Genomic DNA, 6,964 nt, shown 5'->3' on the forward strand with positions numbered 1-6,964 from the left:
CAGAGCTAATGTCTTGCAGCCACCAAGGTAGTTAAGGGTCACGCTTCAGCAACTAGCACTTTGTCCCCTGTGGTCAACTGGGCTCTGGTCCAGCCTCTGAGGTTGATGTGTCTCTGTGTTAGTGCCTGGCAATTACAGCTCTCAGTGATCGGCCCTTCTTCCTCAAATTGAAAAAGACTAACATGGCGCTTTCATGTTCCTCACCACTAATCAAGGAGAGTGAATAAACACTAACTGTTACCACATGAAGACATTTGTGTGCACAGTCATGCACAGTGTCAGGATTCTGCAAAACCTCCTTGGAGAGTCGCACAAGCAGACTCGGGGCTTCAGTTTTCAGATGTTGTGCTGGAAGAGCTGCGTACAGTGGCAGAACTGGAGGTTTCTCTGAGGACACCGGATCATATCTTGTCTGTGAAGGATCTCAGTCATCCAGGTCATAGTCATCTTCTGTGGTTAGCTGTAGATGACTGGACTTGCTTGAGTTAAGATGAAGTTGTTTACCTTTCATCCAAGAGGCTCTGACTAAGCTGGGGAAAAAAACTGGTATTTAGCCTCTGAGGCTGAAACCTGTGTCAGGGGAGTCAACAATGGCGCTTTTCCATTATACAGTTCTAGCACTACTTGGCTCGACTCTACTCTTTTTGCGTTTCCATTAGGGATGGTACCTGGTGCTTTTTTCGGTACTTGCTCTGGCGAGGTCCCAAGCGAGCTGAGCAGATATAAAAATGTGACATCAACTGCTGGCCACTGATTGGTCAGAGAGTGTGATCATTGGAACTAGTCATGGGCACGACGTCGGACACAAGAACCAAACCCACCTTTTTTAAAAACCGGCAAGGCACTGTGAAGTAATGGAAAACTATGTGCCTGATACCCAAATCGAGTAGAGCTAGAGTACAGTAATGCTAGAACTGTATCATGGTTGTCACGTTATTCCAGAAATCTAGTTGTTTGGTTTTCATAGCTTTAGAACAACCTTTTTAACTGTACTTTGGCCTTGCTTTATGGAGGCTGCGATCTTGTGCCACCATGTCGCCCGAGTCGAGAAATCAGCCAGAACGCCTACAAATATTTATAAGTGTAAAGCCAAAAACCAAAAACCCTGTTTATTGTGTGGATGGACAAGATTTGACTCTGGTGTGGCCTGCAGACACACGTGTGAGGTTTTGTATTTCAGTTTCGTAACATTCACAGTAACTTTGGGGAAAGACGTACATTCAGACCTGTAAATAAGTCAGTTTGTTCCTCCGAGAGAAAAGTCAAACTCCAATTTCATCGTTCCAGTAACGATATTTAAACACATAGAAGTCTTTTGGTGGCCTTTGACCAGTGGATTCAGAGACGATCCACTCAATTCTACCAAATTCACCAAACACAAAGGTGCAACTGGGAAGGAGATGGAGACTGTTTCACTTATGAGAACCACAATAATGTACCCGATGAAATCCAGAGGAAGTGGACGACTCACCGTAAATCTGAAAACAACAATCTCCCAAGTTGTTTTAGTTGTATCAATATTTTCTGGGATTTGTTGAATTTATCGCAACGGCGCTGTAATTACACACAGTGATGGATCGGGTCCCATGCAGAGGAGAGAGTGTTTTTTTCTTTTCTTCTTCTTTAGGGAAAGGGGGGCGTGAAAGTAAAACAAGCCGTAGCAGAGTCGACCATCACTCTGCCAGATCTGTCTGGTGAAAACCCAGAGGAGGGAGACGGACGAGGCTGGGAGGACGACGAGGTCGAGGAAGGAGCACCACAGTCTGTTCGAGGACACAGTTTCTATTCAGTGAAGCACATGCTGCCGGAGCTGCTGAGTCACATGGAGGAGCTTCAGGAAACTTTGCACACACGTCAATTTAAAACACTGGACAATGTACATACAAGCATATCCTGTCAATTCTGATACAAAACATGTAGGAGATTGTTAAGTCTGCAGCAGATGCTTGTGCACATGAGCTGCAGTGCACCGTGTGTATAAAGTGGTGATAATCCACCACTGGTTCACACAACTGATCATTAGACCTCATGTAACCCATCAACATTCTTGTGTCACACAGGCGCATGAAAGGTTTCAGGCAAATTATTCACCAGTTTTACAGGATCTTCTTGTCTCCGTCCGCCTCTGTGCTTCAGCCACATGCAAATGCTCTTTTCATAAAAACCCGAACAGTAGATCGAGTTTCCTCGACCTGATGGAGCATTTTCCACCATTTTACTTACAGAATCTCAGCGAAAACCTCCTGCCGAAAGACCTGAGATCTTGCAACACCAGGGTCAGACAGATTCACACACTCACACTCTTTATCTCTCCTGGAAAAACATGTCATTGTCTGGGCTCTTTATCTTTGATGCTCCCATTACCTCACGTTTCCTGTGATCTGAGTCAAACGGGGGAACTCTGGAGCATCTGGAGCTTCTGGTTTGATTAGAGTGAAAGCTGTGCACTCTCGTCAACTTTTGTAATCAGAGGAGACTTAAGACGTAGCAATGCACGCCGAAGTTACGCACACTGTTTAGTGTTTGGATGTAAAATGAGAACTTGTAAAGGCCACATCGAACCTGAAATGACTGTGTTAAAGTGCAGTGAGAGGAGCACTTCCCGATTGTTTTCAGACGATTTGACATGTGCAAATGTGACACACTCTTTCATGACGACTTTTCCTTGATTGCGCCATCACTCAGTTCACTCACATGTTTGTGTTGAAACATTTGTCTTGCATCACACGTTGGGGAGGGTTTTCTCTCTTTCATCATGTTAAACTTAGCTTCTTACCCTCGGGTGCTGCAGCAAATACAGTCCTTACTGCTGGACCGGCTTCACAACATCTCTCAGACCTTTTTCATCACATTCCTGTTGGTCAAATTGTGGTTTATGACAGAGTTTCATGGCTTCAAAACATTTCCCGTCTGCTGTTCCTTTATAAAGGGTCCACGATGTGCTCATCTGGGAAAGGGCTGGCTTCTTTAATCAGGGCAAAAAACATTCAGTTTTCTCTCTTTTTCTCTCACTCTGTTCTTCTAAACTCTTATTTTCATTCATAAAATGAATAATATGATATGTTATGTTGTGAAATCCTAGTGGTTGGCACTCTTGCCTTTGCAGCAAGAAGACCCGGGTTCGCAACCCAGTCGGTACAAGGGCCTTTCTGCATGGAGTTTCCTCCCACAGTCCAAAAACTTGCAATATGGGGATTATCCAAATAGGACACACTAAACTGACCATAGGTGTGAGTGTGAGAGTGAATACGTCTCTATATGTGGCTCTGTGACGGACTGTGCCCTATGTCAGCTGAGATTGGCACAGCTAGCCCCCCCGGCGACCCTCATTTAGATGGATAAAGCAGTGGAAGATGGATGGATGTTGTGAAATCAAGTTTGGAATAGCCACCACGGGGCGACTCTTTGGGGGTTTGTGGTTTCAATTGCTAGTGTTGTGGTCTTGGAAGGAAAACAGACAATAAAGCATGGCACACGCGAGAAGGAAACTAGTATGATTGACAGCTGGTAATGTCCAATAAGTGCCTGCATGTCTGCAGGTTAACTTCTAGTTGCAAAACCTGACACGGGCCAATTTGTGAGGCTTCAGAACAGGAGTTCAGATTGTTATGGTTGACGTCAGGACCATGTGAACCTCAGTGGGAATGCACTTAACTGTGAATAAAACCATGCAATTGAAGCTAGCGTGCCAATTGCAGACTTTTTTTTACGTAAAGTCCCCTAAATAGCTTTGTTGTTGAAATGCTAAATACCAAAGACCTCAACTTGCCTGCACAAGCCTTAAACAGAGAGGAGAGCGCAGCAGACTTTAATGTCACAATATTTGTGTCCAGGGTTTTGTGTCCTTTGAGTCTCATTTTTTCTATCCATGGTTGTAAAAATATGATATTCATTTTCCAGCACCTTCTACGCAAGAAGCAAGGATGGCAGGCAAGTTCAAGCCATGTTGGATTTGGATGCCTTTCAGTGGTGGCCCCTCTCACACACACACATACACCGGATTACACAGCTATTCTTCTGAGGACCCTGGCACAACGGATTATCCCAAACCTTAACCACAACCAGTCAATCTAACCTTAACCTTAACCTATTACCATTTAAAGCTTACACCCTAAACTTAACCTGTTCCTCAGAAATGAGATTCTGCCTCACTTGGACCAGGATTTGGTCTCCATGAGGACTACTGGTCTTGACAAGGTCAGTGTTTATGCCAGAAAAAAAAGGTCCTAAAGAGGCAACAAATCCAAGTACACACACAAGTGGAAGTCATTTAAATCTTCATGGGAAATGTCATGGCAGGAAACTGGGCATCATCAAGAAGAAAACATGGCTGCAGACATTTAAAAAAAAAAGAAAAACAGATTATATAAATTCAAAACAATCTTTTCAGCCCATGGCACCCAATCTTTGTCATTAAGGTCCGTTTAAGGCTGGAATCTGGCATGAGCTCAAATGTTTTTGTAGGAAATAAATAAACACTGTGGTGTGCTGCAATTTCCTTGACAACTGACAAATGTTTGCTGGGTTGTGTCCGCTGCTATGGCAACAGTGAGTTCCTTCAAAACAGGAAATGAAGAGGCTGCACTGTTTGAGAGAATCATTTCCTTTTAGAGACAAAATCAACTCTCAAGTCAGTGATTTAAGCTGCTTGTAATGTAAAGACAAAAAACACACACATTTTCAACCGTCAATAAGCTGCATATGAACATTTAAATGATAAATGATGATAAATCTTTTTTTATTATTGTGGCTTATTGTTTGGATGTTACTTTTATCCATGTTTTTTTTTATTTATTCCAGTTATTTTAGATGTATTTTTCATGTGAGTTTTTACACCTTTTATTGATTTTGTCTTTAATTTATTATTCTATACAGCACAAATAAAGTTAGGTTGGATTGGATATAAGTAAATTGATAGGACTGTAGTTCACAGTAAAAGGGGATTTACAAAAACTGTCAATTATTAATATATTAGTAAGCTAAAAAGAATCTATTTGGGTGTTGTTTCAGCTGCTCTTGGGCATACAGCATGATTTTTTTATGAGTATTTTGAGTGTGGACTTTTATTTTGACAGCATTACTCATTCATTACATCGTTTTTTGTTTTTTTTGCAAAAGCCCTGCCCCACCTTTCAAACAGCACATGCAGATATGCCCTTCTCTTGCACCCGGAAACGTCGCTGCTGCACAAACGTCACGTACTTCAGTTTCAGTGCTTGTTCTCACGCTGCACTGGAGACCGTTTATAAAAATGTCTTGAGACTGAATCCAATGCACGAGTGTCTGAAATATGTGACTGTGACTCTTCATTATCTATTATCAACAATATCAATTATCATTGATTGCATTTACGAAAACAAATCGTTCTACTCTGTGTGTGTTTGCAGAAGTGGTGAAGTTTAAGAGGTTCCTTGAATGCATCTTGAAGCTGCTCCTCTAAGCCCAACACATTGTAGATTCCACAGAAGGGATGACATTTACTAAGGTAACCATAACCATAATACCATAGAACAGGGGTGTCAAACGTACGGCCCGCGGGCCAGAACCAGCCCGCCAGAGGGTCCACTCAGGCCCACAGGATGAATTTTTTTTTATCTACTGTAATTGTAATGTGAAATACTTTATCAATTCACTTCCTAGATACCTGTGACTAAATGTTTGTGCCTTTATAGATCCAGTGTGACGTGTAAATGGTACATTTAGCCATAACATTGTTGAAATTGCACAGAAAAATGTCATGTTTTGTAAAAAAAGATACTTCATTAAATATAAAACAAAAGAAAAGATTTAGGAGTTTTTGTTGTTCATAGTTTATTATGCTATTACTGGTCTGGCCCAGTTGAGATCAAATTGTGCAAAAATGAGTTGAGCAAAACAAAGTTCCCCTTGAGGCAAAACAAAGCTCTGGACTGAACTAAACTGAATAGAAAAAAGACAGTAAGAAGGAAAAAAAAAAACATTTCCATAAAAGTGTCTCCCACACACTGAAACCAGACAAGAAACCTCCATCCTCATATCAAACCACTTTTCACTCAAAGGTGACAAATATTTCCCAGCCCTATAACTTCACACCTGCTGCGAACAGTCTCTCAGTTGTTCGTGACTTCCCCTCCGGTGCCTCCTGACACGTTCAAGTTTCTGCTCATTAGAACCTAATCTCGGCAGCGATGCCAAATCACGCTGCTTTATTTCAGCACCACTGGACCCGGAGAAGGGTTTTTTTCTATTTGTTTAAACATAAATTGCAAACACATTGAAGCAAACATGGGATTTGCAGACGGCTCGAGCACGACTCATTTTTCAGTTTTTAGGACCTCGGCGAGCCTCGTCTCACCTCGTTGTAGACTTGGCACAAAATCACAGTGATCACGAGTTAAAAAAAAAAAAATCTCCCACTCCCACTGCTTTGAGACCTGCAGCTACAGGCCTGCATTCCTTTTTCTGTCCTGGCTTTTTTGTTGAGTTCACAGGAGATGACTGCATGGTTTGCTGTCTGTCCAGGCATCACCAGGACAAAAGATTGAAAACTCATGAATCTGCTTTCTGCAACATTAAGTCACTACAGCAGGCTTTCTCAATCCTGGCCCTGGGAACCCACTGCCCTGCATGTTTTACACGTCTCCCTGCTCCAACACACCTGATTCCAATGGTCAGCTCGTCATCGAGCTCTGCAGAAGCCTCCTAACGGCCCATTTATTGGAGTCAGGTGCATGTGTTGGAGCAAGGAAACTAAAACATGCAGAACAGTGAGTTCCCAGGACCAGGCTTGAGAGACATCAAGCCTGGTCAGTCAGTGGACTTTAAATGTTAATATCTAACTTGTTTCAGTGGCTCTCTTGCATGATTTTCACTTTGGTGATGAATAGATCAAGCTTACTGCATGAAAGTCATTTTACATCGGTCTGCACAGGGTAAGGCAAGTTCATTTGTATCACACTATTCATTGGGATAGCTTTTTATGTGT

Source organism: Solea solea, chromosome 18 (assembly GCF_958295425.1).
Source record: "Solea solea chromosome 18, fSolSol10.1, whole genome shotgun sequence".
Taxonomy (NCBI): Eukaryota; Metazoa; Chordata; class Actinopteri; order Pleuronectiformes; family Soleidae; genus Solea; species Solea solea.